At 40.0% G+C, this 27,310-nt stretch overlaps 1 protein-coding gene across 5 annotated transcripts in view; it reads left to right on the top strand.

Moving 5' to 3' along the window:
- The window catches only part of PLD1 (phospholipase D1), a 212,015-nt gene that overhangs the window by 28,205 nt on the left and 156,500 nt on the right, over window positions 1–27,310 (top strand). For 2 of the 5 annotated variants that reach the window (XM_007972099.3, XM_007972102.3), the window contains exon 1: window positions 10,811–10,977. The exons of the other annotated variants lie outside the window; for them this stretch is intronic. The gene's annotated coding sequence lies outside the window, so the exon portion shown is untranslated. Of the gene's footprint in view, window positions 1–10,810; window positions 10,978–27,310 lie in introns of those variants that run through there. 5 annotated transcript variants of the gene reach the window in all.

The raw sequence follows: 27,310 nt of genomic DNA on the forward strand, positions 1-27,310 counted from the left end.
CTGAAAAATGCATGTACCACCTCTGCAATCCAAGCCCTTTTCAAAGTAAATAACACGACCATCGCCACAGAAAGTTCCCTCATGTTCCTTCCCAGTTAGTCCCCAGACCACCCTCTTATGCTCTGCCAGAGGCAACCACTGTTTTGATTTTTTTCCCACCATATGTTATTTTTCCTTTCTAGAAGATTATCAAACTTGAATCATACAGCATATGTACTCTTTTATGTAAGGCTTCTTTCACTCAGCGTAATGTTTCTGAGATGTATTCATATCATGTGTATCAGTAATTCTTTCCTTTTAGAGTGAATCCATTCCTTTCTGAGCTACTGAGTATCACTCCATTGTTTGATGATACAACAGGTTGTTTATTCATTTTTCTACGGGTGGATGCCTGAGTTGCTTCCAGATTTTGACTATCATGAATGCGGTCTTTTTTTGTGGCTGTATTTTCTTTTCTTTTGGATAAATACTGCAGAATGAAATGACTGGGTCATAGGATAGGTGTATATTTAGTTTTATAAGCAATGGCTGGACTTTTTTCTAAGCTGGTTGTAGTTTTACACTCTTACCCATGGCGAATGAGAGTTGTGCTCTCTCTGCATTGTTGCCAGCATTTGGGTTTGACGGTCTTTTTAATGTTTACTTGTTCTGGTGGGGATGTAGCAGTACCTCATTGCGTTTTTCTTAAATTTCCCTGGTGAATATTAACATTGAGCACTTTTTCATATGCTTATTGATCACAAGTCTGTCTTCCTTTGTGGATGTCCAGTCAAATCTTTTGCTCACTTTCATCGAATTGTAGGCATTCATGAGGTATTTTAAAATATTAGTTCTTTGCCAGATATATGATTTGCACATCATTTCTCCCAGGCTGTGTCTTTCCTATTTATTTTTTAAATGACGCCTTTAGATGAACAGAAATTTTAAACTTTGGCTAAGTCTGTGTTTTTTTTTTTCTTTTTCTTTTTGTGTTGATTGCTTTCTGAGCCATATCTAAAAGCTTTATAATTTTAGTTTTTACTTCTATGTCTATGATCCATCTCAATTTTTGCATGTGGTGTGAGGTCGGGGTTGAGATTTATTTATTTTTGCTGTATAGATAGTTAGGTATTTTAGCATCATTTGTTAATAAGTCATTTTTTTTTTCTGTTGGATTTTTCTCTCACCTTCATGAAAATCGAATGACCATGTAAGTGTGAGTCTATTTCTAAGCTCTCTATTCTGTCTCATTGATCTATTTGTTGATCCTGTACTGGTACCACACTGTCCTGGTTGCTATAGACTTACTACGATGTCTTGAAGTCATGTAGTGTTAAGTCCTCCAACTTTGGTTTTATTTTTTTTTATGATTGCTCTGGATATTCTAAATCCTTTGAATTTCTATACACATTTTAGAATGAGTTTATCAATTTGTACAAAAGAGCTTGATGAGATTATAATTGCTATTGTGTTGGATCTATAGATCAGTTTGTGGATAACAGAAAATTTAACAATTTTTAGTCATTTAATCTGTGAACATGGTATATCCACTTATTTAGGTCTTTAATTTCCCTCAGCAATGTCTTGTAGTCACATTCTCATTTGAGCCGACGTTTTAGGCTTTTGCATAAATTTCTCCTGAGCCCATCTTGGGGACATCAGTGACCTCCATGTTTCTGTATCCAGTGGTTAGTTCTCAATCTTCCTCTTTCTCTCTCTCTCAGCTCCTTTGACATAATTGATCTCTCTATCATTGACACACTCTTCTCACCTGGCTTCTGTCTTTCTCACCACACTCTCCTGGGTTTCCTACTACTCCACTGGCAGTCTTTCTTTCTTTCTTTCTTTCTTTCTTTCTTTCTTTCTTTCTTTCTTTCTTTCTTTCTTTCTTTCTTTCTTTCTTTCTTTCTTTCTCTCTTTCTCCCTTTCTCCCTTTCTCCCTTTCTCCCTTTCTCCCTTTCTCCCTTTCTCCCTTTCTCCCTTTCTCCCTTTCTCCCTTTCTCCCTTTCTCCCTTTCTCCCTTTCTCCCTTTCTCCCTTTCTCCCTTTCTCCCTTTCTCCCTTTCTCTCTTTCTTTCTTTCTTTCTTTCTTCCCCCTTTACTGGACACATCTCTTCTTCCTGGTATTTAAATGTTGGAGAGTCCTGGGTGTCAGTCTTCAGAAATCCGTCCTTTTTTCACCCTCAGTCAGTCTATGGTGAAAATATGTTACTTAATGCTAACTACCACGTTTAAAGCCACCTGACATCCAAGTCTTGAATCTCAGACTTATGTCTCCAAACCCCAGTCCTGAATCTCAGACTTATGTATCCCAATCCCAGTCCTGATCTCAGACTTACATCTCCAAACCCCAGTCCTCATACTTACGTATCCAAACCCCAGTCCTGAATCTCAGACTTATATATACAAACCCCAGTCCTGAATCTCAGACTTATGTCTCCAAACCCCAGTCCTGAATCTCAGACTTATGTCTCCAATTCCCAGTCCTGAATCTCAGACTTATGTATACAAATCCCAGTCCTGAATCTCAGACTTATATATACAAATCCCAGGCCTGAATCTCAGACTTATATATACAAATCCCAGGCCTGAATCTCAGACTTATGTATCCAAACCCCAGTCCTGAATCTCAGACTTATGTCTCCAATTCCCAGTCTTGAATCTCAGACTTACATATCATAACCCCAGGCCTGAATCTCAGACTTATGTATCCTAACCCCACGCCTGAATCTCAAATTTATGTATACAAACCCCAGGCCTGAATCTCAGACTTATGTCTCCAAACCCCAGGCCTGAATCTCAAATTTATGTCTCCAAACCCCAGGCCTGAATCTCAGACTTATGTCTCCAAACCCCAGTCCTGAATCTCAGACTTATGTCTCCAAACTGCAGTCCTGAATCTCAGACTTACGTATCCAAGCCTCAAACTTAGGTATCCAACTTCCTACTTCTCTTCATTTGGGTATCTATAAGGTCTCTCAAACTTAACCTACCCAAAATGGCACTCTTGATTTGCCCCTAAAACCTTACTGCTTCTCCCCAGACCCCATCACCCACAATGTTCCCCAGCTGAATAATTAGACTTTCCTCCCTGTTACTCCTATGAGTCTTAGAGTCTTCCTTGGCACCTCTCTTTTTTTCTTTAGCACTCTGCGTCACAACCCACATTAGAAAATCTTCTTGGCCCTATCTTCACAGTAGATCCTAGATCTGACTCCTTCTCTTCATCTCCCATCTGGGCTACTGCAGTATTCTCCTAAGTAGTCTACCTTCTCTCACTCTACTCTTTTTAAATTTTTTTTTTTTTCATTGAGACAGAATCTTGCTCTGTCCCCCAGGCTGGAGTACAATGGCACGATCTCGGCTCACTGCAAATTCCACCTCCTGGGTTCAAGTGATTCTCGTGCCTCAGCCTCCTGAGTAGCTGGGATTACAGGTGCTCACCACCACGGCCAGCTAATTTTTGTATTTTAAGTAGAGAGAGGGGTTTCACCGTGTTGGCCAGGCTGGTCTTGAACTCCTGACCTCAAGTGATCCACGCACCTCAGGCTCCCAAAGTGCTGGGATTACAGGCGTGAGCCACCGTGCCCAGCCCCTCTTAGTCTTTTCTTTACCTACCCAACTTGCGTAATCTTTTCAAATGGCACAGTATTTCACTTTCTTGATTAAACCTTTCAGGGCCTTTTCATTATGTTTAAGGAAAAACACAAATGAAACTATGCAATGGTTTACAAAGCCGTACATAACCAGACTCCCCAGTTTCTTCTCTCACTACATCCTCTGCTGTTGCCCTTTCTTTCACAGCACTGACTACATTGGCCTTTTTGTTGTTCTTGAACACACTAAGTTTGTATTGGCCCCTGGGCCTTTGCAGTTTCCGTTTCTTCTGCCTAGAACCTTTGCCCAGATGTCACCTCACTTCGTTCAGGTCTCTGCTCAAGTGTCATCTCCCCAGAAAGGCCTCTTCTGACCACCTTATCTAAGGAGTGTGCCACCTCGCCACTTACCCCATCTCTCTCCAGTCCCTTACTCTGCTTTAGTTTTCTTAACAATACTTAGTATTTTCTGGCTTTATATATATTTGTTTTAATTTTTGATAGTCTGTCTTCCCTAATAGAATATAAACTCCCTGAAGATAGAAGTTTTCTGCTTTCATCACTAATGCTGATAACAATGCCTGTCGCATAGTAGGTGCTCACTAAGTACGCATTGAATGCCTGACCTTGGGAAATTTAAGCTTTCTGGCCCCATTTTCATCACCTGAAAAATGGGGAAAATAATTGTATCAACTCCTATGGCAGATGTCAATGTCAAATAAGATATTGAGTCTAGTAAGATATTATGGCAATAGTGTTGGCTGTTGCTTTGTAATTATCATTAAGTAACAGAAATAATTTAAATATCTTATAAGCAACAAATACATATATGAATGCAATGTAAGGTAGAATTTTTACTATATTCTTTTTACAATGGCCGATTTCAGAGGTATAACTTGTAATATGTAGTTACTGATTACTAAGTTGGAGGAAGTAGTTATAAGTACATGAAAAGTTAAATGCCATCGCTATTTAAATAACCCATCCAGATAAAATAGAAAGTCGCAAGGCATAATTTGTTGCCTAATGGATTTGCTGCTGCTAATGATGATTGCTGGAGTTGTTGAGCAATTTTTTTTTAAAGCAGGGTGACCTGAAAATGCTTCGTAGGAGACATGGGTTTGGGCTGCCCCTTGAAATTCTGGGGAGGATCTGACTCCTTTACTGTCCAGGAGGGGGAAGGGCATTACCACAGTTGCGACAGTGGCACAAACTCGAAAGGAAGGAAGAACCAGGTAATTTGAAAAATGGAATAAACCAGTTTGGTTGGAAAGCGAGGTCTTGCGAGAAAGCAGATTGAGAGCAACACAAAAAACAGGGTAGGAACTAGAGCAAGTGGCTTCAGGTTAAAGGAACTGCTAAGGCAACAGGAAACCCTTCCTTAGATTGGGTAAGCAAGGAAGGAAATGCCTCTGGGCAATTAGGAAAGAAGGTAAATTACCAAGGGCTTGTTCCTGCCAGGTTTAGTCTCCTCCTCCCTTACGCTGCAGGCAGCTCTAAGTGAAACCTCTGCGTTTCGTACAGCGGATGGGTGTGCCGTGTTCAGAGACAGGCAGCAGCAGGAAGGCCAGTTCTTCTGTTCCTGGGATGTAGAATCCAATTTTGAACTCTTTTTTTACACACAAAACTTTTCACTCTAGTTTTTAGGTGACTGATTAGAAGGCAAGTGACAATTTTCACTATGGCTCCTTATTTTAAAAAGAAAGAAAATAATGGGGAAACTTGGAAATTAAAGATCCATCAATGAACATAGTAATGTATATTTTGACTGCATATTAAGAAATGTTCAGCTTTGTTCAGCTTTTTTTTAAAGCAGAAGTTACTGTATTGTGTCAGATTAGTCATATAAACCTACATTCTCGTTACTGTGTAAATGAAAGTCATGTATTATAGGAGAAGGGGCCAAAGTCGTCTGTGAACTGATCAGGTTATTTAAAAAGAGAGGTTATCTAGTTAACCTTGAGATAAAATTTGTTTGCAATTATACAGTTTTATGCAAAATTACAGTTATTTAAAAGGGTGCCATCACACGCGCCTTCAGTTTTTTGTTATTACCAAGTTACAAAATGATGTTACACGTTGCAGGGTTAGAATACATTTCAGAGCAATTTGTAGTAATTAAGAGTAACACTGTAAGAGTAAAAGAAGCAAAATAAAATGAAATATAGACAGGAGCCATGACAGATGTTACAGAATAGAGAAAGGATGTGAAGACAATGGGTGCTGTTGTCATTACGGCAGCCCTGGCAACACGAGTCACAGATTCGATAATGAATGCCAGTTGGTGGGCACAGAAAGGAAAGAACAGAGAGCCCATTGTTTCAGCTCATCCATCTAATTTCAAACCAATTGCTTCAGTAAAGTCTTCTGTCTTGGTTACAGCCAATGGCAAATTAAAGAGCTGAAATATTGCAAATCTTGTAATTCACTCTGGATCATCAATCAGAACTAAATAAAAGAGCTTTGAACAAGGAAACAAATTCAATTCTCAGCCTTACCTGCAAATAGAAGCCTGGAGAGAAGTGCAGCTCATCACTGGGTGGGCACCCACTGTGCCCTCCTCTTGCAGTCAGGTTCTAGCTAGTGTGGTATGAGGGGGGGGCTCTTCATCTTACTCTTCTGTGTCCATGACTACAGCTCCATAGAGTGGGGTGACAGGTACCGCCGTCCGCTGCAGCACTGGCGCAGTGCTGAGGCCCAGGAAGGAGTGTCCTCTTAGATGACAGCTTCTGCTGAGGTTCAAGGCAGGTATGGGTTCCTGCCTTTTCCTACTCTGAATCAATGTGATGAATGAACAAGCTAATACATGTGAAAGAACTTTGTTTACACCAATGAAGCGGTTACTGTTTTGATTATTTTAGGATGTGGAGTCAGGTGGTGGTGGAAAGAACACAAAGTCAGAAGTCCTGGGTTTGCATCCTAGCTTTGAAAGCTGGCTCCATCTCATACCAGGGTTCCCCTTTTCCCAGTGCTACTTTTAAGTGTTTTCCTGTGGCTTCTTTCCCCTTTTATTTTAGTTAATTAATTACTTTATTTATTTCCTTATTTTGAGACAGAGTGTCTGTCTCGTCCAGGCTAGAGTGCAGTGGCACAATCTCTGCTCACTGCAACCTCTGCCTGCTGGGTTCAAGCAATTGTCCCGCCTCAGCCTCCTGAGTAGCTGGGATTATAGGCGTGCACCACCACGCCCGGCTAATTTTTGTATTTTTAGTAGAGATAGGGTTTCACCATGTTGTCCAGGCTGGTCTTGAAGCCCTGACCTCAGGTGATCTGCCCCTCTCGGCCTCCCAAAGTGTTGGGATTACAGACGTGAGCCACCGTTCTAGGCTCTTTCCCCTTTTAAATCAGATGTTCTTTACTTTTACTTGTGCCATGGGACCTCTTTGATATTCTAATTAAGCTAATGAATCACTCTACAGAATGTTTACTCTGTAAAATTAAACATATAAAATTAAAATGCATAGGATTACAAAGGAAACCAATTATATTGACATAAAGTTATCAATATGCAAAGAAGTAAATATGGCATATTGTGATACCTGTCCTTTATTAAAATGCATTACTTACTAGTATCTAGTGACAGGTCTAATAACTACTGTAATTTTGAAATAGTGATGAGTGGAAATGATACTTTGAGATATTGCAATAACTAATGTGATATGAAAATATCTTTGCTGTCTAAGAAAATATCTTTGATGTCAAAGAAAATATCTTTGATGACAAGTTGCAGAAGGAAATGATAATTTTAGTTAGAAGTTAGTAAAAATAAAAATAAAATTTTTTATCAACAGCTTGAATTCTGTCTGACACCCTTAGCCTTGCCTTAAATTTCACCCTTTCTTGTTACGCTGTGCATTTTCCAGGGATAAACTCTGTGTCCCACTGTCCCCCAGCTGCAGCTGCTCCTTCGGTGTCAGTGACTCCTAAATGTGCACCTCTGCTGTCTAGGCAGAGAACTGGAGCACCTGGCCTGCATCTCCTGGGACATGCTGAATATCCTCCCTCAATGGCTCAGAGGACCTCAAACCCAGCCTCCTTCAGCAAACTCCTTGGCTTGAGCATCTCCCCACCCTGCTCCCACCAGCCTGCCCTTCCTCCTAGTCCCTAGCTCTGTGAATGGCATTAGCAACCACCATGTGGCTCCAGCCCCGAGCTGGCTTGACAAGGGAGCCAGTGAGCATGCTGCTGCAGGGGTTGCTGCGCAAGACTCCTTGATACAGTTTATGAAGGTACAAACTTGTATGTTTTACAGCACTGGCCGCTGCTTGACTTTACCTGGGATGTCTAAATTTCTACTCACTGAACAAAGCCTCATTCCTCCTTTTCAACATGCATATCTGGACACTTTCTGGTTTAGCATCCCTTGGTGATGCCTCTTTGCTCCCTGATGCGACATAAGAGGACTTTGCATTCCTCACAGCGTTTTCTTCTGCTGGTCCCTCAGCCTTATTGAGGCCCCTGCAGGCAGTCCCTCCAATATCCCCCACGGCATTTACCCCTTTGCTTTGGCGGACTGAGTGAGTGCCCTCTCCCTGGGGACCCTTTCCCTTCCATGTTGCCTCCAGGTCTCAGTTCTGTGGCCACTTCTCTGAAAAGACTTTTTGAGGACCGTTCACAGTGCTGTTCTTATCCACTGTCTCCCCCGCCCTTGCATTTGACCCGGGCCTTGGCAGGGTTTAAATGGTACGCACTCAAGAAGAAAGAGTTATTAAAGTACATGGTTAGGAGCACTGACCTGGGTTCTAATCCCAGCTCTGTCTCTAACCGTGTGATCTTGGCAGTGTACTTACTAGCCTTTGGATGCCTCAGTTTTCTCATCTGTAAAACTGGTATAATAATAGAGTGGTAAAGTTTAAATGAGTTGGTACTTATAAAGCACTTTAGAACCAAGCTTGGCTCATTGTAAGAGCTTAAATAATAGCTATCCTTATTCATTTTAGTTTTTTGTTCGTTTGTTTTGTTTTGTTTTGTTTTTTTGAGACAGAGTCTCGCTCTGTCGCCCAAGCTGGAGTGCAATGGCACGATCTCGGCTCACTGCAACCTTGGCCTCCCGGGTTCAAGTGATTCTCCTGCCTTAGCCTCCTGAGTAGCTGGGATTATAGGTGTGCGCCACCACGCCCAGCTAATTTTTGTATTTTTAGTAGAGACGGGGTTTAGACAGGGTTTCACCATGTTCGTCAGGCTGGTCTGGAGCTCCTGACTCATAATCGACCTGCCTTGGCCTCCCAAAGTGCTGGGCTTACAGGCATGAGCCCCTGCACCTGGCCTCATTTTAGTTTTAGTAATACAGCTTGGGCTCATTTAAAAGTCATATCCTGCTATAGTCTTATTATTGCTGGGGTTTTATTAAAGAATGTAGTGTAATTTGGTGCCCATGACTTAACTTTTCTTCGTCTTCATTAATGTTAATATTAGACATTCATTTTAGGTGAATTAATTTATATGTGGCAAAAGGAAATAAATTTTTACTGAAAGATAAGAGAAATTCTGGGAATACAGTCATACAGACTGATGGAGACATAGCCCCACCAGTAGTTTATCTAGCTGAGTTGGGGATTTATTCATATTTCTTCCATTTCAAAGATTGTATTGGTCTCCCACGAGTATTTTTTGAAGCTCTTTGTGCAGAGGAGAGATCAATATTATTTATCAGAGGATTTCCTTGGGCATGCAAATTATCATATATGTTTGCAAACCAGATCTATGTAAAAGAGATGGTTTTGAATCTAATTGCATTTTTTGCATGAGCATTTTTATATCCTCTAGAAATATATCACAATTGTGTGGAAAAATTTAATATTTAACAACATATTGTATGTGACATTAATGTGCTCGCATAACTGATCCTTCCCTGTTTTTCTTCCAACATCAAAGTAGTAGTAACATTTCCCCTGAGGTTTGTTCAGCTCGTCCAGCCTTCTCTTGGTTTTGCCAGCAGGTGGGGCACTAGCTCCTTTTAAAGTCATCAGCCACATGTCCTGAGGCTCGTTTTCTTTTCTTCCAGAAGTGGAGGGGATTGTCTTGCCGCGTCACTCTGAAGTGACCCCATGAGATCCTGTTGAGCCGTGACCCGGGAGTGGGTAGAGGAGGTGGGAAAGGTGTGTGTTAGATCTAAAATAGTCTCCAGGATTTTCATGCCTGGATTTGTTGAGCTAATGGCTTATATTTCACAGGTTTTGAGTCACTTGAATTTTACCAGTAATTCATGTAAATCAGTTTGGCAACAAACAGGTGAATCACATTTTGCTTGGCATATGTGGTCCAATCTTATGGTTTAGGAGAAACAATAAAACTCAAAAACTTTGATCATTATGTTAAAATAAGTCTTATTTAAACAAAATACAAATCATGGCAACAAGCCATTAGAATTAAAACTGTTCTTGGAGTTGAGTTCTAGGGGAAATATGTATACTGTGAGCACATTGTGTAAAAAGCTGAGCATAGATTCTTCTTTCTTAAGCAATATGCTAGAACATTACTGACTGTTTTAAGATCTAACTGCTTTAAGGGATTGATTGACTACATTTTTCTAGAATAAAACATAAATTTCTTACTTTGAAATCTTAGTGAGTGGTATTAAGTTCCATTTTAAAAGGTAGCTTAAAGATCCATGTTAAAAGACATGTCTTAGCTTATACATCTATTCTAAATGTAGGTGGTGAAACTGAATTATAAGAATGTTTTTAAGATTTATAGACACTAAGTCAGAATCAGAAGTTAGAAGGTTCTTTGACAAATTTTCCTGTTGAACTTATGTTAATCATTGGATTTGATGAAGTTTTTAAGCTTATTCAATGATATCTGAAAATAGTAATAGTATCTATATTTGATTCTCAGAAATGATAACTTCATATGTCCCTCTTATGCAATGTGAAATTACAGTGCTATCTGTTCCATAACTGCCACCCAACTTGTACAATATAAAAATCATTTCATGGCCCTAATGGAGGACAGACTGTATTCCCTTGTTTAAAGTAAATCAGTCACTTTAATGCAGTGTCTGAGGGGAGAGAAGGGAGTGACAGTTCCCTTTGTTTAAGTTTGTGTTATGGTTTTCTTGGGCAGCAAGTACGAAAGTGCAGCCTGAAGCTGTAGCTCATTCTGTATGTGGGTTTTATTTCTCACAGCAGTCCAGTGTCTATTTAACATACGGGGAGTGGTTTCAAGTTCATTACTAAAGCTTATAGGTTAAAGTGCTTTGTGGGCTTGGCTATGACTGAAGCCGCCTTGAGGGAGTCAGCCAAAACTGGGCTTGGGAACAGGAAGGCTTTCCCTGTTTATTTGGATTCTCAGGGTAGTCAATTTTGCCACCTCTTGGCTTTCAGCTGCTTTGGAGATTGGTTTCATAGCAAGGATTCTTTCCTTAAAGTGATATGGAGCGACTATTTTCACAGGGGCACCAGGTTAGTAAATAACTTTCTGCACTCTCTGCTGCATGTGTCAGATTTTCTTTCTGAGCTCGTGGTGTGATGATAGGACAAACTGGGTTGCTGCGTTCTTTTAGAAAATAATGTGAGTTCATTTATCCTGCAGAGGTTTGGGGGGTTATGTTTCTCCTTATAATATATGCATTGTTTGACCCATATTAAATACAATGGGAAGCCAAGAGGAAATGACATATTCATATCTGTGTTGGATTTGCAATCCAGAAGTCTTGTTAGTAAATTTCAGCCCCCGCCCCTTTTTTTTTTTTTTTTTTTTTTTTTTTTTTTGAGACAAGACGTTGCTCTGTCACCAAGGCTGGAGTACAGTTGAATCATCGTGGCTCACTGTAGTCTCAGCGTCTTGGGCTCAAGCGATCCTCCCACCTCAACCTCCTGAATAGCTGGGATTACAGGTGCATGCCACCACACCCAGTTAATTTTTTTTTTTTGTACTTTTTATAGAGACCAGGTTTTACCATGTTGCCCAGGCTGGTCTCCAACTCCAGGGCTCAAGCGATTCGCCTGCCTTGTCCTCCCAAAGTGCTGGGATTACAGGCATGAGCCACCTTGCCCAGACCAGTTCCTTTCTAATCATTACTTTGTGTCCTCGCACTAGACCTTCTAGGTATAAATATGATTTTATATGCAGTTGATTTTATTTTTTGAAACATTAAGGAGCGGGGTGTTGTGCCCCAGTTGGGGTTGTCCTCCCTCACCACACTGGTGCATGCTTGTCTGATGCACGGTTTTTCCTTGGGCCTACTCCTTGGAGTTACAGTGAACCAGAATATCATTTTAATTTTTCTCTTTGAAAAGTCTGGCACTTTTCTGGAATGCCTCATAAAATACTGGCATAAGATTTGATTCAGGCAGAATGTACAGGTGGATTAAGCCCCACTGAATTTTGTCTTCAGTTTTGCTGTTTTTATTCTCAAAGATTCTTCAGAATACAAGATTACCCTAGGATTAAAGAACAGCTGTAAAAATGGAGTGTGACTTGTAACACATAAAAGTATAGTTAATAGTAATTAAGAAATTAAGTCAATGTAATTAAGCACAGAGGAAGACATTGTCTTCCTTAATCTCATTAATTTAAAGATCTAAAGAGCAATTCTGCCTTTGTTAATTTGCCACCAAAGCAATCTGGCATGAAATTGTTCTATAGGAGTAGTTCAATTTGGTGTTTTAAAGTTTGCAACACTTTATGAAATATAGTTTCTCTTGCTCTCATGTTATTTTAAGGATGCTTTAGTTCAGGGTAATGTACTAGTGTTTTAAAATATGCTAATATGCTTCTGTTATTGCCATTTTATTCTCCTTTTTTCCCCACTGGGAAATACAGTGTATTAGAAAGGGTCTGTTCTTTCATGTTCTTCTCTGCTTAAAGAAAATTGAGGGGGAAGGGAGACAGAAATAGGTACTTAAAAAAGATCTTTGAGGTGATATGCCAAACTTTAAGGATCCCTTTCCCATCAGTGCTAAGTTGAAGTTATAATGTTATGGCTGCATGCCATTTCGTGATTACAAAATTGACTGTATTTTATACCCCCTAAGACACAATTGTACAGCTGTGTTATTGTCCCTGCCTCTGTAGATATTTTCTTTAACAGTAAGTTTATTACATCATTTTAGCTTCCCCAAAGTGCAAAGATTGCTATGACTTTGCTAAGTTTTATATATAGGCCATATATATGCTATGACTACACATATGTGCTGTTGTGCAATTATTAATTATTAAATGATATTAAATTTTAAGGAACGACTTGTCTACCTGATTGTAGCTACCTGATGATTTTAGAGAGAAATAATAAGACATATTACTCATTGATTACTTGTTTGTGCTTGACGGGTACAGATAAAGGTCTTTCAAACTTACATGAAACTCATTTGTAACTCGTAGATCTCAGTTTCTGTGTTCCCAAGTGCTTCATAGCTTTTCATCTCAGATGGCAACAAAGCAAAGTCCACTGATTAGAAACAAAAATAATGTGGCAAAGGATTAGAAAAGAGGAAAACTCCCTAAAAACCAGATTTTAGGGTTTTTCCAGAGAATATACACATTAAAATGTTTCCTCCAAACGTGGGAGAAAAAAAACAAAGGACTACAGTAGAGAGTTCAAAATCTGTAAATTTGGGATAAAGTATCTAAGCAAACCTTAGATTATTCCTGATTCTAGGTTTGGAACACACATTGCATTCGTGTTCTCATTCTGCTGGACTGGCTTAATTTTGTTATATATTTGTTATATTTTGGCTAATAAGAGATGGGTATTTGCCTCATAACATACCATCTAATTTTAAGCTGAGTTTTGTGCTAATTAATTGTTATCCAACATGCTTTCTTGTGGATATTCAAAGTGATTTAGATGTCTCACACATCTCAGATGGTTTATGAACCTAACTATGACCCAGAAGGATGTGATGCCAATTTTCTTATAAAATGAATCTGAGTTTCAAAGCTGGAGATAAATTCTTAGGCAAACTTTTTTAACTTGAATTGGCTATGCCCCAAACGTTGAGCAAGTTGCATGGCAGTAGAAGATCAGGACTCTGAGGAAATAACTGAGGAACTAGGAGTAGCAGTGGTATTAGAGATGAATTTTTGAACCTTGATAGATTTTCACCAGATGGACCAGTTCCATTCACAGCCCAGATCACTCCTTGTTCTTGCATAATCACACATAGTCTTGATCTTTGCAGCATATGGTTTGGGAGGTGCAGGCTTTTGATCTGCAGTTTATAGCCTTGTCAGCTTCAAGTAAGGACTAAAATGAACTGTGCCACATCTGCCTTTTCCAAGAACTATCCTCCTGGTTCTTGCCCCCCTCAAGAACCAGGTGCTTGTGTGCACATAGGTCTTATGGTTATGTATCAGGAAATGTGGAAGATTATGATACCACCCACCCCAGAAATTCACTACTTTAGTAATGTCAGTAAATACTGAACTTCCCAGAGGAATTGCAAAAGCTGAGGACAGAGTATACTCCTGGAGCTGATCTGACCACAGAGGTCCCCAGTTGCCTGTTTCATTCCAAAGAACCCAATTTAAGTTTGACCTGGGATTTCCGGGGTCGTCGTACTACCCTAGTAGTAGTAATAGTCATAGCAGAAGTGGTAGAATAGTGGTAATAATAATAATAATGAACACAAAAGGCATTTCCTAAGTGCAGTCACTATTCTAAGCCCTGCTCCACCTTTTTTTTTTTTTTTTTTTTTTTTTTTTTTTTGAGGCAGAATCTTACTCTGTTACCCAGGCTGGAGGGCATTGGCACGATCACTGCTCACTGCAACCTCAAACTCTTGGTCTTAAATCAGCCTCCCACCTTGGCTTCCCAAAATACTGGGATTACAGGCATGAGCCATGTAAACAAAATGCTGGGATTACAGGCATGAACCATGTAAACAAAATGCTGGGATTACAGGCATGAGCCGTGTAAACAAAACGCTGGGATTATAGGCATGAGCCATGTTAATATGCCTGGCCTGTTCTAAGCCTTTTCCTTAATGCTCACAACAACCTTAACTGTTTGATTTTCTTTATTATCTCCATTTTACAGTTGAGGAAACTATCCAAGAAAGTTAGATTGACCGAAGTCAGAGCAACTAGTAAGCAGCAGTGACAGTGTTGTGCATCAGAAGGTGCTGTGGAGGGGGAAAAACTAAAAATATAATCCAATATTAGAAAAATATAAGAAAAACATACAACCTAATACATTTTGGATTGTATTATATCTGATATAATCCAGTATTTGTTATTGAGAAGCAACCACGTAGATACTGACATCTGTGCTGCTCTTCATTCTGAAGATGCTCCGTTGACCTACTGTCAACCAGCAGGGCAAGCCATTTGTATCCTTTCTCCACTTGGGTTGGTAAGCTTGTGTTCTGCTTTCTCACCTACTCTGCTCATGACCAGTGGCAAGAACCTGGTGACCAATGGCAGGATATAGAGGTTGCCCATGGCCTGTAAATGAGACCAGTACTGGCCAGGCCACATGGAGAATAGCCCACTGCATTGAATACTGTCTTTTAACTACTTAAGCTACTCTTGGGATTTTAGAGACTTTTTAAGGCTAAAATAATAAAAACACCAAAGCTAGGAACTTGGATTTTCTGATTGTTTAGCCTTAATTTGGCCTGTATGAGTGTCCTCTTTATTTCTTCCCAGTATGACTTCCTGCTAGTAATCAAAGCTCTGGTTATTTTGTCAGTTTTGAAGGTTTTCTTAAGCTTGTGGATAACCGAGATTATGAGACATGTATTTTTTTTAAGAGACATAAATGTGCATTTGAAAAATATTGGGCAAATAACTTCTACACAATTTGACTAAAATTTAAACATGTGACAAATAAGTTTGGAACCTTTAACAACAAGGACAAGATAGCCCAGACAGATTAAGGAGCTAACTTAAAAGAAAGAAAAGAAACCAAACACTAAGAATTGTGATCTTTGAACAGGTAAGCACTTTCTCTTCCCAAAATCAATAGAGGAAATCACAAAAGGAAAAAGTCCATAGATTTAAATTTTCTAGGTAGGAGTATAGAAGCTTTAAGTATAAAAATGTTAATCGAAGCTTTATTTATTACCATGAAAAGTTGCAAATAATAAAAACATAGAGTAACAGAAGAAAATTGCATGATGGACCACCACAATTTTATTTATGGAAAATTGTAATAGGAGGAAATGGTGATGATAGATCTTTAAGTTAAAATAATGGATATTAAACTATCTCTCCATCATACATCTGAATGTGTTTAAAATGTACCTCTCTATGTGTGTGTTATGCTTCCAGAGACAATAGAAAGGACGATCTCCTTAAGTTAATAGAGATTTAGGGGTTATTTTGAAGGTGGGATTTCTGATGATTTATATTTTCTTCTTATACTTTTCTACATATTGGTATTTTTAAACATGATTACTTTATATTCATTTAAAAAAGGGAAAAACTATTCATGGAGAAAAAAATGAGACTATACCAACATTTAATAATAGAAATAGTAGACTAACATCACTCTTAATCTATTTAAGGTAATGGCTCTAAGATTGATTTTAATTTCCTCAAAGTTTTATATATTTAAGGCTTTCTTAAATAATAATTTATTACTTTTATAATAAAAGTTAAAATAGATTAGAAGTGACAGGTTAGAGTTGAGGTGAAATGAATTTTTGTAAAGGACAGGATCATTTTACTTTGGAGACCAATTACATTGCTGCCTTTATACATCATGTTAGGAAACATACCTTTTTGACTTTTCTGTGTCAGACTTAAAATTTTAATTAGGTTTTTATAGGCTAATTAAATTATGAGGTAGATACTTTATTTAATAAAGGATATGGAGGAAGTTCACATAAATACTTGAAACATCAGTCCAGGAAAGATTCTTTGAGGGATTTTCAATATATCCAGATGTCTGAATAACACTTCTTTGGTCTAAATGCAGTTGATGATGTGATGAAAGAGACAAGTCAGCATACCAAGACAATCCTTAGAAGGGATGATTTGACTGGAATGCTGAAGACAGAAGAAAACCTTAGAGTAGCTGACTTCATTCTTCCCCGTCCTCACTTTACAGATCAAGTCACTGAAACCCAAAATTATTGAGTCCTCAAGGCTACAAGGTCATAATAGACTCAAATGGAGGCTTTTGGGGTCCTTTGATTCCCCCTCTGCTGCTCTTTATAATATTCTGCTCATTTTCACACACTTTAGTAATGATGAATGAAATTTTATTTCCATTTCTCCTAGGTTGGTAAAAACTAAAAACTAACACCATTCAGAACTTAACTAATGATGTTTGAAAAAGAGGCAGTAGGCTGGTAACTGCTTCCCAGGAAGACCTACCAACTTCACTAGCATGCTCATTACTTTCATCATTGTTGTTGGAACATTTTGTTCTTGGGTACAAGCTTACTTTACACACATCTGGTTTCTATGTTTGTTCTGGAAGACAGCAGCCACATGGAGTGACTAGAGAACACTTGATACTGAGCTCTGGAAATCGTTTTTTAACAGCTTTATTGATATTGTATAATTTACAGATCATAAAGTTAAGCCCTTTAAAGTATACAATTCATTGGTTTTTCTAGTATCTACAGAGTTGTGTGACCATAACTATAGTTCATTTTTTGAACATTTTCATCACTCCAAAAGGAAACTTTGTATCCATCCTCTCTACTTCCCTCTTTTCCTCCCCTAGCTTTAGGCAGTTTTTCTCTTTCCTTCCTTCCTTCCTTCCTTCCTTCCTTCCTTCCTTCCTTCCTTCCTTCCTTCCTTCCTTCCTTCCTTTCTTCTTTCTTTCTTTCCTTCTTTCTCTCTCTCTCTCTCTCTCTCTCTTTCTTGATTTGCCCATTTTGAACATCTCATATGAATGGAATCATACAATATGTGAGAATCCTTAAAATTTTGATTTGATTTTCAAAGACGATGTAGACAAACATGACCTGGTTACTCTGCAGGCCCCATCTTCCCAACAGTGTCCTGAGTGTGAGATTAAGACCAAATGAACTCTGTCAGTGCTGTCAACTATTTTATTAGATTAAATGACTTGTTTTTTGCCTCTGGAGTGTCTAACTCTTTAACTTTTCAAAGTTAAAGAAAAGCGGCCAGATCACACCTGTAATCTCAGCACTTTGGGAGGCCGAGGTGGGCGGATCATGAGGTCAGGAGATCGAGACCATCCTGGCTAACACAGTGAAACCCCATCTCTACTAAAAATACAAAAAATTATCCGGGCGTGGTGGCGGGCACCTGTAGTCCCAGCTACTGGGGAGGCTAAGGCAGGAGAATGGCGTGAACCCAGGAGGTGGACCTTGCAGTGAGCCGAGATCGCGCCACTGCACTCCAGCCTGGGCGATAGAGCGAGACTCATCTCAATTTAAAAAAAAGAAAAGTAGGGGGGGCGGAGCAAGATGGCCGAATAGGAACAGCTCCAGTCTCCAACTCCCGGCGCGAGCGACACAGAAGACCGGCGATTTCTGCATTTTCAACTGAGGTACTGGGTTCATCTCACTGGGGAGTGCCAGACGATCGGTGCTGGTCAGCTGCTGCAGCCCGACCAGCGAGAGCTGAAGCAGGGCGAGGCATTGCCTCACCTGGAAAGCGCAAGGGGGAAGGGAATCCCTTTTCCTAGCCAGGGGAACTGAGACACACAACACCTGGAAAATCGGGTAACTCCCACCCCAATACTGTGCTTTAAGCAGACAGGCACACCAGGAGATCATATCCCACACCTGGCCGGGAGTGTCCCACACCCACGGAGCCTCCCTCATTGCTAGCACAGCAGTCTGTGATCTACCGGCAAGGCAGCAGCGAGGCTGGGGGAGGGGCGCCCGCCATTGCTGAGGCTTAAGTAGGTAAACAAAGCTGCTGGGAAGCTCGAACTGGGTGGAGCTCACAGCAGCTCAAGGAAACCTGCCTGTCTCTGTAGACTCCACCTCTGGGGACAGGGCACAGTAAATAATAACAAACGCAGCAGCTCTGCAGACGCAAACGACTCTGTCTGACAGCTTTGAAGAGAGCAGTGGATCTCCCAACACGGAGGTTGAGATCTGAGAAGGGACAGACTCCCTGCTCAACCTCTGCTGCTGATACCCAGGCAAACAGGGTCTGGAGTGGACCTCAAGCAATCTCCTACAGCTACAACCTACAGCTGAGGATCCTGACTGTTAGAAGGAAAGCTATCAAACAGGAAGGACACCTACACCAAAACCCCATCAGTACATCACCATCATCAAAGACCAGAGGCAGATAAAACCACAAAGATGGGGAAAAAGCAGGGCAGAAAAGCTGGAAATTCAAAAAATAAGAGTGCATCTCCCCCGGCAAAGGAGCGCAGCTCATCGCCAGCAACGGATCAAAGCTGGACGGAGAATGACTTCGACGAGATGAGAGAAGAAGGCTTCAGTCCATCAAATTTCTCAGAGCTAAAGGAGGAATTACGTACCCAGCGCAAAGAAACTAAAAATCTTGAAAAAAAAGTGGAAGAATTGATGGCTAGAGTAATTAATGCAGAGAAGCTCACAAACGAAATGAAAGAGACGAAAACCATGGCACGAGAAATACGTGACAAATGCACAAGCTTCAGTAACCGTCTCGATCAACTGGAAGAAAGAATGTCAGCGATGGAGGATCAAATGAATGAAATGAAGCGAGAAGAGAAACCAAAAGAAAAAAGAAGAAAAAGAAATGAACAAAGCCTGCAAGAAGTATGGGATTATGTAAAAAGACCAAATCTACGTCTGATTGGGGTGCCTGAAAGTGAGGGGGAAAATGGAACCAAGTTGGAAAACACTCTTCAGGATATCATCCAGGAGAACTTCCCCAACCTAGTAGGGCAGGCCAACATTCAAATCCAGGAAATACAGAGAACGCCACAAAGATACTCCTCGAGAAGAGCAACTCCAAGACACATAATTGCCAGATTCACCAAAGTTGAAATGAAGGAAAAAATCTTAAGGGCAGCCAGAGAGAAAGGTCGGGTTACTCACAAAGGGAAGCCCATCAGACTAACAGCAGATCTCTCGGCAGAAACTCTTCAAGCCAGAAGAGAGTGGGGGCCAATATTCAACATTCTTAAAGAAAAGAATTTTAAACCCAGAATTTTATATCCAGCCAAACTTAGTTTCATAAGTGAAGGAGAAATAAAATCCTTTACAGATAAGCAAATGCTTAGAGATTTTGTCACCACTAGGCCTGCCTTACAAGAGACCCTGAAGGAAGCACTAAACATGGAAAGGAACAACTGGTACCAGCCATTGCAAAAACATGCCAAAATGTAAAGACCATCAAGGCTAGGAAGAAACTGCATCAACCAACGAGCAAAATAACCAGTTAATATCATAATGGCAGGATCAAGTTCACACATAACAATCTTAACCTTAAATGTAAATGGACTAAATGCTCCAATTAAAAGACACAGACTGGCAAACTGGATAAAGAGTCAAGATCCATCAGTCTGCTGTATTCAGGAGACCCATCTCACACGCAGAGACATACATAGGCTCAAAATAAAGGGATGGAGGAAGATTTACCAAGCAAATGGAGAACACAAAAAAGCAGGGGTTGCAATACTAGTCTCTGATAAAACAGACTTTAAACCATCAAAGATCAAAAGAGACAAAGAAGGCCATTACATAATGGTAAAGGGATCAATTCAACAGGAAGAGCTAACTATCCTAAATATATATGCACCCAATACAGGAGCACCCAGATTCATAAAGCAAGTCCTTAGAGACTTACAAAGAGACTTAGACTCCCATACAATAATAATGGGAGACTTCAACACTCCACTGTCAACATTAGACAGATCAACGAGACAGAAAGTTAACAAGGATATCCAGGAATTGAACTCATCTCTGCAGCAAGCAGACCTAATAGACATCTATAGAACTCTCCACCCCAAATCAACAGAATATACATTCTTCTCAGCACCACATCGTACTTACTCCAAAATTGACCACGTAATTGGAAGTAAAGCACTCCTCAGCAAATGTACAAGAACAGAAATTATAACAAACTGTCTCTCAGACCACAGTGCAATCAAATTAGAACTCAGGACTAAGAAACTCAATCAAAACCGCTCAACTACATGGAAACTGAACAACCTGCTCCTGAATGACTACTGGGTACATAACAAAATGAAGGCAGAAATAAAGATGTTCTTTGAAACCAATGAGAACAAAGATACAACATACCAGAATCTCTGGGACACATTTAAAGCAGTGTGTAGAGGGAAATTTATAGCACTAAATGCCCACAAGAGAAAGCAGGAAAGATCTAAAATTGACACTCTAACATCGCAATTAAAAGAACTAGAGAAGCAAGAGCAAACACATTCGAAAGCTAGCAGAAGGCAAGAAATAACTAAGATCAGAGCAGAACTGAAGGAGATAGAGACACAAAAAACCCTCCAAAAAATCAATGAATCCAGGAGTTGGTTTTTTGAAAAGATCAACAAAATTGACAGACCACTAGCAAGACTAATAAAGAAGAAAAGAGAGAAGAATCAAATCGACGCAATTAAAAATGATAAAGGGGATATCACCACCGACCCCACAGAAATACAAACTACCATCAGAGAATACTATAAACACCTCTATGCAAATAAACTGGAAAATCTAGAAGAAATGGATAATTTCCTGGACACTTACACTCTTCCAAGACTAAACCAGGAAGAAGTTGAATCCCTGAATAGACCAATAGTAGGCTCTGAAATTGAGGCAATAATTAATAGCCTACCAACCAAAAAAAGTCCAGGACCAGATGGATTCACAGCTGAATTCTACCAGAGGTACAAGGAGGAGCTGGTACCATTCCTTCTGAAACTATTCCAATCAATAGAAAAAGAGGGAATCCTCCCTAACTCATTTTATGAGGCCAACATCATCCTGATACCAAAGCCTGGCAGAGACACAACAAAAAAAGAGAATTTTAGACCAATATCCCTGATGAACATCGATGCAAAAATCCTCAATAAAATACTGGCAAACCGGATTCAGCAGCACATCAAAAAGCTTATCCACCATGATCAAGTGGGCTTCATCCCTGGGATGCAAGGCTGGTTCAACATTCGCAAATCAATAAACATAATCCAGCATATAAACAGAACCAAAGACAAGAACCACATGATTATCTCAATAGATGCAGAAAAGGCTTTTGACAAAATTCAACAGCCCTTCATGCTAAAAACGCTCAATAAATTCGGTATTGATGGAACGTACCTCAAAATCATAAGAGCTATTTATGACAAACCCACAGCCAATATCATACTGAATGGGCAAAAACTGGAAAAATTCCCTTTGAAAACTGGCACAAGACAGGGATGCCCTCTCTCACCACTCCTATTCAACATAGTGTTGGAAGTTCTGGCTAGGGCAATCAGGCAAGAGAAAGAAATCAAGGGGATTCAGTTAGGAAAAGAAGAAGTCAAATTGTCCCTGTTTGCAGACGACATGATTGTATATTTAGAAAACCCCATTGTCTCAGCCCAAAATCTCCTTAAGCTGATCAGCAACTTCAGCAAAGTCTCAGGATACAAAATTAATGTGCAAAAATCACAAGCATTCTTATACACCAGTGACAGTCAAACAGAGAGCCAAATCAGGAATGAACTTCCATTCACAATTGCTTCAAAGAGAATAAAATACCTAGGAATCCAACTTACAAGGGATGTAAAGGACCTCTTCAAGGAGAACTACAAACCACTGCTCAGTGAAATCAAAGAGGACACAAACAAATGGAAGAACATACCATGCTCATGGATAGGAAGAATCAATATCATGAAAATGGCCATACTGCCCAAGGTAATTTATAGATTCAATGCCATCCCCATCAAGCTACCAATGAGCTTCTTCACAGAATTGGAAAAAACTGCTTTAAAGTTCATATGGAACCAAAAAAGAGCCCGCATCTCCAAGACAATCCTAAGTCAAAAGAACAAAGCTGGAGGCATCACGCTACCTGACTTCAAACTATACTACAAGGCTACAGTAACCAAAACAGCATGGTACTGGTACCAAAACAGAGATATAGACCAATGGAACAGAACAGAGTCCTCAGAAATAATACCACACATCTACAGCCATCTGATCTTTGACAAACCTGAGAGAAACAAGAAATGGGGAAAGGATTCCCTATTTAATAAATGGTGCTGGGAAAATTGGCTAGCCATAAGTAGAAAGCTGAAACTGGATCCTTTCCTTACTCCTTATACGAAAATTAATTCAAGATGGATTAGAGACTTAAATGTTAGACCTAATACCATAAAAATCCTAGAGGAAAACCTAGGTAGTACCATTCAGGACATAGGCATGGGCAAAGACTTCATGTCTAAAACACCAAAAGCAACGGCAGCAAAAGCCAAAATTGACAAATGGGATCTCATCAAACTAAAGAGCTTCTGCACAGCAAAAGAAACTACCATCAGAGTGAGCAGGCAACCTACAGAATGGGAGAAAATTTTTGCAATCTACTCATCTGACAAAGGGCTAATATCCAGAACCTACAAAGAACTCAAACAAATTTACAAGAAAAAAACAAACAACCCCATCCAAAAGTGGGCAAAGGATATGAACAGACATTTCTCAAAAGAAGACATTCATACAGCCAACAGACACATGAAAAAATGCTCATCATCACTGGCCATCAGAGAAATGCAAATCAAAACCACAATGAGATACCATCTCACACCAGTTAGAATGGCGATCATTAAAAAGTCAGGAAACAACAGGTGCTGGAGAGGATGTGGAGAAATAGGAACACTTTTACACTGTTGGTGGGATTGTAAACTAGTTCAACCATTATGGAAAACAGTATGGCGATTCCTCAAGGATCTAGAACTAGATGTACCATATGACCCAGCCATCCCATTACTGGGTATATACCCAAAGGATTATAAATTATGCTGCTATAAGGACACATGCACACGTATGTTTATTGCAGCACTATTCACAATAGCAAAGACTTGGAATCAACCCAAATGTCCATCAGTGACAGATTGGATTAAGAAAATGTGGCACATATACACCATGGAATACTATGCAGCCATAAAAAAGGATGAGTTTGTGTCCTTTGTAGGGACATGGATGCAGCTGGAAACCATCATTCTTAGCAAACTATCACAAGAACAGAAAACCAAACACCGCATGTTCTCACTCGTAGGTGGGAACTGAACAATGAGATCACTTGGACTCGGGAAGGGGAACATCACACACTGGGGTCTATCATGGGGAGGGGGGAGGGGGGAGGGATTGCATTGGGAGTTATACCTGATGTAAATGACGAGTTGATGGGTGCAGCACACCAACATGGCACAAGTATACATATGTAGCAAACCTGCACGTTGTGCACATGTACCCTGCAACTTGAAGTTTAATAATAATAAATAAATTTAAAAAAAAAAAAAAAGTAAAGAAAAGTACATACTCATTAGTGTAAGTCTGTTGTAGGCCATGTTGCAAAATTACTGGGTTAGACCATTGCTTATTAGTTGTGACCTTGTGCAAATTACTTGACTTCTCTAAGACTCAACTTCCTTACCTATAAAATGGGGATAATAAATGTACTTACCTTAGAGGGTTCCTGTAAGAATTAAATGAAATAATGCATATAAAAAGTTTATCATAATGCCTGATACATTATAAGTGTTAAATGAATATTAGTGATTATTATGTGTCATTGAAAATAAACTGTAGACCGGGCGCAGTGGCTCATGCCTATAATCTCAGCACTTTGGGAGCCTAGGCAAGAGGATCACTTGAGCCCAGGAGTACTAACACAATTATGAGTGTGAAGGCATCACACTCACACTGGTGTATGAGACTTTGCCATAGATGGCAATTTGGTGTGGTATGGTGCTGGAACTCAGAGTGTGAGAATGAGTTCACCATCTCACAATATGAATAGCTACTATTTGTACATATCATAAGCACTTACTATGAGCTAAGTTAGAATCCAAAATGACTCCAAAACTATGTAATCAGGTTGTAAAATTGCTTACTTAAGGCAACCAGTTTTCTTGTTAATAGTTCTGTTTTACAGAATGTTCTCACACATGTTAAACTGAAATTTACACTCTTGTAGCTGCCCCCTCACCCTCCCTAGTCTTGTAATATCTTCTACATGGAGAATCAAATGCCTAATCAGCTAGTTCTTCAGATATCTGAAAATAATGGTCATGACCCTCACTTACCTCACTTTCTTGCTCAGACATCCAGAGATACATATATTGTTCCTTAGATTACACAGTCCAACCCACCATGCCCCTTCCTCTTTCCTGGAATGGGCTTTCCACTCACATGAGCTCATAAGTGGTCTTCAAGGTTCCTGTCCAGGGTGCTTTACCAGTGGCAACCTTCCCCAACGCCCAGATGTTGAGCAGCTCCTCCTCTGGGTCCCCGCTATACTTGTGTTCACACTCTTGAGAATTTGCTGTGTCCTCCCCCGGCCTGTGAGCCCCTGAGGGAGAGCTCTGTTTATCTTTGTGTTCCTAAACCCCATCCCAGCCCCTGACACTTAGTAAGTAGCTTCTCAATACAATGGAAGAGGGGACTTCATCTTACTTCATGTGGATACCTAACTATATCTGGTTTTAGAGAGGTTGCACTATAAGAAATGTTTTTGGATATAAAATGCGTAGACAAACCTTGATTAACTTAGGACAGAAGAAGATAACCAAAAAGCCTATGGCTTCTCCTAGACCAAAAGTAGCACCATCTGGGGAATAAGACTGTGAAGCCCTTTCACTTGGTTACTGCACCATTCAATTTCACTTGGTAAAAGTGTCCACTAATATCCTGATGTGAGTAAGGTGCTTGTCTGTTGGACAAGGTTGATACCCACCACCTTTGCTCAGAGAAATGTAAATAAAATGATTGTAACATTTTACATATGGTTGAATGACAAAGTTCACAGTAAACTTAATGCCAGTGTTCAAATGAATGCTGATAAGAAGATACAGTCCAAAGTTATGTTTCTGTATTAATCTGAGACCTTTGCAGTTTTCATGGAGTATATATAGAGATTTTTTCTGAATGTGTGGATAGAGGGTTAATTTAAGAAAAAGTGTGTTAATTGGGGAAACAAAGAGGCTGGCCTGCATCTAAAGGAAAGAAAGTGGGTCTCACCAAGGGTTTGTTGTGATTCCTAAAAACTGATCCGCATCTTAAATGGATTAATTATGGGCCCAACTGGAACATTCTACACAGAATGAGCCCAGGTGCTGGTCATTTTATGTGGGAGTCTCAGGACTTACCACGTGCCTGCTCTGAGCACCAGACTTAATACTTTCCCACTCTGTGAATCCTAGGAAACACTGCTTCTTGATGCCTGAGTTTGAATTTGCCAGGTTTCTCCATCCAACTTGAGTCTGCCACCCTTGTGCATAGTAACAGCACCAGACACCCCAGTAAAACCATCTTCTTCCCCTTGCTTTTTACTGGTTTTGCTCTGGTGGAGGTCTGGCCTAGGTCTGAAGGAGGAAGAGTCAGGTGTGGAATTCTGAAGTTGAGGTAGATGCCAGGGGTGCATTTTCTGAGACCAAGAAGGAGGCTCTTCTGGGGAGTGCTGGCTCCGGGGAACTCAGGGACTGACGGAGCATCTCCTTTTTTAGGAAGCACTGCATTTTCAAAGGCCTTTTAACTGTTGGATGGCTTGATGTATTAGAAAGTTAGTAACTTGCCATGGTCTGTAGAAGGAGGGATCCAGACCCTGCTTTGCCTGACTATAGAGTGTGTCCCTACCACTTGCTCTGCTCCCTCCCAAGTAGCCCTGCCATGAAGTTGGCTGATCCAAAATTCCCAGGGCTTTCTCACAAGAATAGCTGCTAGTCCAGGCAACTGCCAGCCTATACATGTATGTGTGTGTTTAAACTTCAATGAGGATGTATACATTTATCTTATTAAATTTTGTCTCTTTTGTTTAGCAAGGAACAACTTTGTGTATGTCCCTTTCCCCCTTTTTTTACAGTGTGATTACCAGATCAAAAAGTATAAATGCTTTTGTTGCTCTTCAACTATCCTACTACATTTTCCCGAGAATGGTGTCTCCATTAGCAATGCCACCAGCAAGTGAGTGCTTCAGCACAATTGTTACTAGCTTTTAATACAATCCATTACTGGTTTCATTTGGGCTGGGAACTTGGGTCTCTTGTGGAAAACTCATGCATGTGATTCTCTCCTGGAGTTCCTCAGCTCCCCCTTAAACCCCCATCCTAGGCTGACTCAGGCTGGTGAGTTACCCTGCCAGGTGCTCCCTTGGTAATTAACATGTGTCTCCAGGTCGTAGTGGCCCCTGGACTCTGCCTTGAGCCAGACACCTTGGGCTGCACTGCCCCAGACTTTGCTCTGCTTCCGTCTCATCCTCTGACTTTGAGCATGCTCACTTCCTTCCTCTTCTGTCATTGTAAAATCCTGGGTTATTTCAGGCAGTTTATAGAAATTCTCTGAAACTAGAGGATGTCTCATGACAGTAACAGAATAAGAGCGTTGAGAATTAAAAGCAATTCTTTTTATAGAACCACAGTGGTTGAAGGAGGGATGTCTTGCAAACTTTCTAGAAGATAATACCTAGATGATTAATTAGCAAGAAATCCGTTGTAATTATTCTAGTTATCACTAGATGAAGGCAGGGAAAGTGACAGCAGAAAGTGTGAAGAATGTATAATTGAAAGCATTAAGGAAAAGAACCCACCTACTAGATTTTAAATCACAAAAAGGAAAAAACTTAATAAAAGAAAGAATTTCTACCTGTATACTGTGTCATTCTTTTAGTTCTAGGAAGTATAGATTTGTAAATAATGTAATTAAAAAAATAAAT

Source organism: Chlorocebus sabaeus, chromosome 15 (genome assembly GCF_047675955.1).
Source record: "Chlorocebus sabaeus isolate Y175 chromosome 15, mChlSab1.0.hap1, whole genome shotgun sequence".
NCBI lineage: Eukaryota > Metazoa > Chordata > Mammalia > Primates > Cercopithecidae > Chlorocebus > Chlorocebus sabaeus.